Genomic DNA, 9361 nt, shown 5'->3' on the forward strand with positions numbered 1-9361 from the left:
TTAACCACAGCAGTCATATTTCTAACTTGTACATGTGGATCACATAAGGCTGCTGCACTGGATGACATTCAGTACCTGTTCCTTTTCTTGTTTTTTGTACCCATCTGTTTTTTCTTTTTTTTAACATTTGAAAGAGCTCTGGTTAGACGGAAATGTCCAGCCATCGGCAAATGGACATGCTCAACTGTTGCCCATCCAAAACAGCAGGACCTAACATCCTGTGGCGTCTTTGTATGCAAGGTTAGTACAATGCTCATTGTGTATTGTACCTAAATGGACAGATTCTGATGAGTAGACAATGTTCAGCTTGCAGAACAAATACTGTCGGGGACCAATATATCTTTCCCTGTTGACGAGGAGGGGGTTGCCAGGCTCAGACTGGAGCTAGCGCTCTCTCTGCTCCAAAACTCAGGTATACCCGGGAAACGGCATTTGGACCTCCATTTGTGACAGTTATGTGTGTATCCACATTGTGACATATGTATTTATAGATGACATTTCCCAGCTATGTCGTGCCTGTGGTGAGGCAAGCTCAGGTGCAGAAACCGATGACTGGGTAAGATGACAGAATCAATACCTAAGATGGACGCACCTTGACTGGGTTACTTCAACATCACTGGGTGACATGTCACTTTGATGTACCAACAGTGGAATTCTAGTTCAGGTGACCTGCATGCCTCTGCACTTCAAAGACACTAGAGCACCTACAGGACGCATGGAAACAGCAAGTGATGCACAGATGAGACTGTTGCACAGAAATATGCAGTATCTGTACACTGTAACATGTTTAGTTGCTTTACTCAAGAGCCTGACTCCAGCTGAATGACACTGACAATCTACTTTTCCTTGCAGATTGAATGCACCTTCTGTGGGAAGTGGTACCACACAGTGTGTGTCGACTTCCCCTCTGCAGTAGGCGACTACAAATGTAGCGGGTGTTGAATGAACACAGAAGGAATTGACCCGTGTAGTCTTTGCTTACTGATTGTTTGTAGTGTTGACAATCCACATTGCTGGCATTGCATGTTTCAACATATTTGTGTGGTAGATTTAGATGCACCACGTGTGAGTGCAGCCACTCAGCCTTTACTCAATGTGATCATAGCAGCAGGTGCAGATGTGTGTCACAAGTTAATCTAGTGGTAGGCTATGGTACTTGGCCACAGGTGGCAGCAGTGGACTGACCTGCATTGGGGACTGGTCCAGCTGCTATGTGGTAGTCAGTAGATGGGCTCCACATTGGGGATTATATGCAAGTTTTGGGGACTGTTTATTGCTGATCACTGTGTGACTGCTGTACATTCAGCGTAGCTGCCATCCCCTTACGGATCGTTATGAGATTGACCACACTTATGCAGACTGTATATCACATCCAACTCTGAAATGTTCGTTTGCAGAGGGGAGACACAGGCAGACTATGCTGGCGACATGTGAGTTACAACACTGGTGAAATATTGGTGTGTCATATATTTGTTCACGACATTTTTCTTATGGGCAAAAGTGTTGATATCAGGATGGTGATTCTTATGACTATGTGTATGTCATTTGGCATTTTGTACAAATGTAGGCTGATAATAAATACATGATATCATTTCATTCATTTCAATGGTTTATTTGCATGACGCACAAACACACAATTGAAAGGTACAAATGTGCATGACACGAATTCAAACGTGCTGCAGATGTGTGTCACCAGTTGATCTGGCTGTAGGCTGTGGCACTTGGCCAGAGGTGGCGCTGGTTGACTCGACTCCATGTTAGTGCACAGAGCAAACTGCTCGCTTTAGTTGTGGAGCAAAAACGCTGAATTCGGTGAAATAAACCGTGCGAGTGGAACGATAACGACGACAAGGGTCTCCCGATCGTTTACTCTTGCTGTCCTGTGAACAACAACGGCGTGGTGTTACTTGTTTGCTGTTTTCGCGATCGGGTCGCGCATGAGGATATCACCAGGTAAACTCGCCACATTTTTAAACATTTTGTTGTTCAACAGCATCAAGACTGACGGAGTGTGTTTGAGATAACCTCACAAGTGTCACAGATGACACATTTGGCGTTTTTTTGCTGGTTTGTCGGTAGGAGCTACTGAAACGCAAGACTGCCACACATCTGTTCGACCAACGCCAGTTGATCTAAACGCCAGTTGATCTGGAACACCGCCGCTTCCCCCTGGAAATGGGAGCGGAGGTAGTGGTGGTTGCCGGTAATGGCAGAGAGGGTGAATCTGACTCCTCCTCCTCTGACCACATCGCTGCGAGGAAAGAGGCAGGTGAGCGGTGGTCAGAGCTAGATGTGGAGGGTGAAGAATTCCGCGGCAGTGGCGTGGAAACCCCCTTCCGCTTTAATGGCCACTGCTGCGTTGCAGAGAGCTCCACCTGATGCTGCAGTGGTGGTGGTTTCGGCACTGAATACCGGGAGCGGGCGAGAATGGCTAACTCTCGGGCTTGCGGTACCTCCCGGGCCTCGCGTATCATATGTATCGAGTCCATAAATCCTCTGAGTTGACCAAAGTGGGGGTTCCTCTTGAGGATGGCTTCAATGGCTTTGATTCCCACGGTTACGGCCCGAACATCATCAGTGTGGGAAATCCACTCTACCAGACCTTGGATGCGGGCCAAATCAATTTCCCGGGCGGAGCCTGCTGAGTCCATGTCTGGTTGCGTCGTTCTGTCATGAAACGCTGTGTGGCAGGCAGGAGATGAGGACTCAAAGTGCAGGACTCAGACTCAGGGGATGAACTCAAAACCACAGCTTTATTTGCTTGTCACAGAAAAACGAGCATACAAAGTAAACTAAGCTAAACTGGGAAACAATGAACTAACACACACAGGGAGATCCACACAGCATGAGGGACGACGCGACACTGACTCAAAGAAACACAGGGTTTAAATACAATGGGAAGTAACGAGGGGAATGAGACACAGAAGGAGAGCACAGCTGGGAGAAATCAGAACTGACGAGACAAGGGAGCAAAGTAGGATACACTCACATGAGACACAGACCTTCAAAGTAAAACAGGAATTAGCACAGATGCAAACTAGACTAGGGGAGACAGAGCAACTAAGAAACACAGAGGGCAGCTACTAAATACTCAGAACTAAACAGAATACAAGAAAACCAAACTAAGACACTACACTAAAGAATAAGCAGGGACAACAAAGAGAACTAAGAACATAATACAGAAAACTCAGAGGCACAAGAAACTCAAAACACTGGGTCACTGACCCAGGACCGTGACAGTTTCAGTGACAAGTTATAGGCCACAATCACTTTTTGGTAGCGCTAAAATGCCATGTTCTCCGTCGTTATTCTGAACAAACAAGAAAGAGTCATGGTGATACTGGCACAATAGGTCTTTATTGTTTTAACTACAATTTGACAGTCTTATAACTAGAGATGGGTATCGTTTAGGTTTTATCCGATACCAAACCGGTACTTTTGAAACGTGCCGGTGCTTAAACGGTGCTCAAACCGGTGCTTAAAGAATGGAAAACACAAAAATTGGTCCAAAACCCCCTCATATTCATCTGTTTTTTGGTAAAAAGATAACAATGTTAGCCTTTTCTGCAGCTATGGGCATATATGGTATCACAGGGCTACGGGCCAGGACTCTCCTCTTCGTGTTTTTGGGGGATGTTGCATAACAGGCACCACACCCGCAGTAGATGTGCCCGGTGTGAGGTCTCACAGCAAGCTATCAAATATGGTGCATTTCTTGGCTTTTAAAAGAAACTATGCGTCGCCAGGTGTTTCATCAGATTTGAGGTGTTACCTCCTTTGCACAGTATCACCTTAAAACACTTGTTGCAGGCTGCTGAGTTTGCATCTTTTGCTGTGAAGTACAGCCAGACTTTTGACTGCTTCGCCTTGGGCATTTTTAATCTGTAGCTCTGCTCTAAAAGTACGTACGTACCTGGGCCCGCCTACTATCCTCAGAAACGTGAAATGATTGGCTAGAATCTAACGTGTATCACAGCTCAGGAAAAAAAAAGCACCGAAATAAAGCACCAAAATGTGCGCTGCTTTTCGGTCTGGTTACTACCGTTTATGTCAGAACCGGATACCGGTACCCATCCCTACTTATAACAAATATGAACAACGAGAGTAGACATACTAAACCTGTAGGCATTAATTATTCCATCATGATGCGTGTAGTCATTCGTGACAGCGCTACACAATGAAAGCAAACTTCTGATAAACGTCATAATTCAGTTACAAACGTTCAAATTCCATAAATGCATACCTTTGCCTAATAACAAAGGCATAAATGTGTTTGGGGATTTTTTCCCCCCCACGTTATATCAGTTGCACGGAAGTAGCTGGCAACGCAAGAAATCCGGGCGCTGCAGCTTTAAGCAGCTGCACGCGCTCCCGCGGACGGCAATCACTTTCTGGCACAACACCGGTGCTTGCAGAAACACATATACACACAAACAGGGAGAAGAGGGACAGCAACACCAAATATACATACAATAATAATATAATTCATAACGGCTCAGGGCCCTGACAGTTTTCGAAACTCGCTAGACAGTTTTCCACCAGCGATAAAGATGTTTCTTCTAAAAAACTGTTCCACTATTTTATATTCAGGAAAACAAGTGCAGAACGACTTCTCCATCACATGCGGTCAACGTGCATTTTCTTAACATGTATGGTACTGATTTAATTTGTAATGATGCTATGGTGTGTCGTTTTGTCAACAACATACAGTTGCTGTATGCAGCGATTATGCATGCGTGCGACGTGGATACTGATATTGTCATGTTTCGGCTGTGTGCAGGCAAGAGAAGGACCCAAACGCAAAACTCACCACGCAGGAATAAAACTCAAAAAGCTGCTTTATTGCAGAATGGCACAAAAATATAACAAAACTAAACTGGGGCATGGATAAACTGACACACAGCCATGAGGGAGACTACGACACTGACAAAGAGAAACACAGGGCTTAAATACACAGAGGGACAACGAGGGAATGAGAAACAGAAGGAGAGCACAGCTGGGAGTAATTAGGCTGGACGAGACAAGGGAAGCAAAACTAAAAACACTCACATGAGACATGGACCTTCAAAGTAAAACAGGAAACACACTGACTGAACTCTAGACATGCAAACTTAACAGCAACTGAGAAGACAGAACATAGGGACCAGAAACATGGTACAAAAAGGTCCCAGTAGACAACATTGAACACAGGGAAGCCATATTACAAAGCCAAAGAACTAAACCTATGATAACCATTACTGTTGTACTGTTTCTTGTTTCCCTAGATTTCAAAGGACTCAAAACATAATCCATAATATAAAAACACAAGATCTCTTCAAAATAAAATAGGAAACATAATGAGACGCAGACATGACAACCAGAACTTGGATGTCTGGAGTTTTGATCTCCTCCATACCTGCTTCATGCCCTGGAGGACGGGGCTGTGGCCCCCCCACACCCTCTAGCAGATCATTACATGAAGGAACCTTTAAAAAAAACAAAAAAACAAGCGCGTCCATGCTCACAGGTGTACACACGGGTGATCACACCCGCAAACTACACCCTTTTTGGCTCCTACCTCAAAGCACACTGTTCTGTCGATCTTACGTGCTGCACAATAATGTTTAATATTTAGTATTTACTGTCATATTCCCATATATCATTGTGATGCTGTTTATTCTATTACTCTTGTTCTCTTCTGCTTGTTTTCTTTTTTCTTTCTCAGCAGGTGATCCAGGTGATCGATATATGCATTTTTTATTTCTTTTTTTTTCTGCTCATTCTGTTGGTTTTTGTTTTTTGCCCTTCTCCCCCGTCCCTCTTCTCAGCTGTTTCTCTTTTCCTTCTTTCTTTCTCCCCTTCTTTCCCCCAGTCAAGTCTGTCCCGTATTCAGTAAGTGAAAATAAAATAAACAATAAAAGGTGAATCAAATCGACCATTATGGCAAGGCTGGGATGGTCAATTTGGTAAAGTAAATCCGTTGGGCATCTTTCTTTGCCTTTAGACAACAATTCTGAAATTCTGATGGCAAAAGAGCCAAACGGGACAGGCAAAAAAAAAAAAAAAAAAAAGATTTCTAACACTTGGCGCTTGTCACCCTTGCTCCGGACTCTGTTCAGTCAGAAGCCAGTGCGTTACTCAAACGGCTGAATGAGACAGCCAAGAAAGTCTCCAACTCTGCTGCGGAGGTGAAGGAGCAGTATGCAAAAGTTCTCGAGGCAAATCTGGAGTTGTTCGGAGAATTAAACGAGAGATTCGCCACGATTGAGACGAAAAAGGGTGAACTGGCTGTCTATTTATGTGAAGATGCCAATCAGCTGTCACTGGAGGAACTCTTCGGTACCATCAGGACTTTCCGAGGACTCTTCATCAAGGCGCTGAAGGAAAACAAAACTCGGACAGAACAGGCGGCCAAGGCTAAGAAGAGAAAGAAGCAGCTGGCAGAGGAAGAGTCCAAGAGACAGAAAGGAGAGAATGGGAAAATAATCAAAGGTTTTGTGCCGCAGAACGACGGCTGCATCATAGAAAACCTCCTGGCGGACATCAGAAAAGGTTTCAGCCTCAGAAAGACCCGGCCAAGGTGCGATTCGGAAAGCCTCCCTTCTAGTGAAATGCGTAGGGATACCTGCCCACATGGATCAAGTGCGAAGTCTGTAGGCGAAGAAGCCGTCGACATGGCCACCATTTCCGCTCCTACCACGTCTCGGACAGAGGGTCGCCACAACAGCACGGGCGAGGTGAACGGCTTTATAAGCCCGTCAGAAGAGACTCTGCCGGCTCCTCAGCTGAATGCAGTGCACGACGGCACAGCCGCACCTCCAAGCACACTCCCAGGAAAGACAGCTCCAGCGGCACTCCTGGGAAGACTTACATCTCTGCAGCCAGAGAAAGATGCAGCATCACCCATAGATGTGACTCAAGCTCAGTCTCAGGTTAAAGGGGACCACCAACCATGCCTCCCCACAAATGGCTTTTCACTAGATTCAGCAGAGACCAGCGTCATCAGTCCTTCATCCCTCTCAGACTCTGACCTGCTGGAGGCTACGTTTGACGACACACCCAGCCCGGCCCCCGAGCAGCCAACGGATCTTAGCGTAAACGTTCATGTCAAAGAAATTCCAAGTACGGACACAAAGCGGAGCATGGAAAGCGATATTATGGGAGAGGGGAAAGGAGAAACTACTAATAAACCAAGCCATTTACCAGAGACTGTAGGGCAAGAGAAGTGGCACAAGGAGACCACGTACACGGGGGGCGAAAACGTCTGGCCAAGACGAGGTCGATAGTTGCAAACTTGCAGACCCCAAAAAGAGCCCGATTACGCTCGATGAAGGCATCGTGTTGTTTTTATTCCATTTAACATTTTATATCTTATGTATGTTTATCTTTTAAATTAAACAGTATGAATGCAGCGTGCAGCATTTGTCTTGAAGATTGAATACTGAATGGATTTTTTTAAAACCTGTGGTCCCTTTTAAAACCCCCAAACACTATACAAACATAGTGTTTGTATTTACAAACACTTGCTGCAGACCAGCAAACTGCCAAAACTTCTGCTGTTTGTGTTGTTGTTAGCCAGAAATGCGGTTTTGTGTTGTTTTTGTTGGGAAAATAAATATGCTTTACATTTCAGACAAAAAAAAAAAAAAAAAAAAAAAAAGACAACCAGAACTTGACAATGTAAGACACAGACATGAAACACATGAAGGAGAAGGGAGACTTGACATGGGTGGAAGATACAAGTGGAATCTAATAAAGAACTAGAACAGCCTAGGCATGATAAAAAATGAACTTAGAAAACCTGAAGGGCTTAAACATAAACTAAAACTCAAAACACTGGGTCAAAAGACCCAGGATTGTGACAGATATGTACTAGTGAGAACAATAACAACAACATGAGAGCATGATTTAATCGAGTCAATGGTATTTATTATCAATTTTCAAATATATTATAGATTCACATTATACTTTGTTTTAACAGTAATAAATTGAATTGAATTGAATTGAATGAATGCTTTATTGGCCATATGCAGGTTGCCCCGCAGAGGAATAGGACCCCCCCGACTTACACACACAACAAAGACCTCACATGGGAATACAGTCGGAGATCGGCAGCGTTGCAGAGAAAACACTGAAAAATTACACAACAATGGGGAAAAAGTACAAGAGGAAAAAAAGAGACCTCTTCTCACGCTGGGCACCTATGGGAGGACAGCATGAGAACAGGAAACAAAAAAAAAACTCCTCTGCACAGAGAGCACATTAATGTCCACATCACAACATTAGAGCACGTGACTAGCCACAGGGGTGGATAGGGGGGTGGGGGGTAATCCGAAGGAACACAGCAGTCGTCCTACACAGCGCTACCATTTCAGCGCGGCACGCAGACCTGAATTCGGTACCTGTGTTCGGCCGATGTGTTTGCTGCAGTAGGAGCGGAAGATGGCCAGCTTTTCCTTATAATCCGCTGGAAGTTGCTGCGCTACCGTAGTCCTGGTCCGGATGGAAAAATGGCACCGTTTCATAAAACGAAAGCACCAAGACGGACCTCCTTGGAAATGTTCAATGTTCATCTCTTCAGCTAGTGAAACTGCTTTTAGCCGAATAGTGACCGTCGAAACGCTTCTCCCGCTCGCTCTTTGCTCGATGATCCACCGCTCGAGTCTTTCCTCCAACTCGGGCCACCTCGCCTTATGTCCGCGGAAACTCAGCTGCGTTTTCTTGACCTGCCGGAGCTTGTTTTCCAGCTTCCTCCATTTGCGAACCATCGATTCGTTAATCTTAAATTCTCTCGCCGCTGCTCGATTTCCATGTTCCTCCGCGTAGCTGATGGCCTTCAGTTTAAACTGTGCTTCGTAAGCGTGTCTCTTTGCCATTTTCAGGGTTGTTAAAACAACGATGTCCTGCACTTCACCCTTTAGCGTTCTCATGGTGTTCTCTACTACGTCCTCCTTACAACACACAGGGCGCACTGCGCTATAGGGCGCGCCGCACTTTTTGAAGAAAATCTAAGACTTTTAAGTGCGCCTTATGGTCGTGAAAATACGGTAAGTCGAAGATTAATTCCTGTCTGCGTACAGTGGTCTTCCCAAGCGTGTATTCATTAAAATCAATTGTTTGACCAGGATCTTCTGGACCTGGTTGTTTGTACTCTCCTTCCTCAATTATGTGAACCTTAACAATGATAAACAGGTGCACAGCCTAAAAAGCCCATATCTGACTCTGCAACACTTATGTCCTGCAAAAGGTAGAAAATGATAAATATACACCTACAGAGGAAAAGGGTTGGGCACAGGGTAAAAGAACAGGGTGCATGAGATATACACTGGGCTGGGTGATAAGAACTACACCCAACGCTCATCTGCACGACAGCACACAAGAA

The sequence above is a fragment of the Maylandia zebra genome, linkage group LG4 (assembly GCF_041146795.1).
Source record: "Maylandia zebra isolate NMK-2024a linkage group LG4, Mzebra_GT3a, whole genome shotgun sequence".
Taxonomy (NCBI): domain Eukaryota; kingdom Metazoa; phylum Chordata; class Actinopteri; order Cichliformes; family Cichlidae; genus Maylandia; species Maylandia zebra.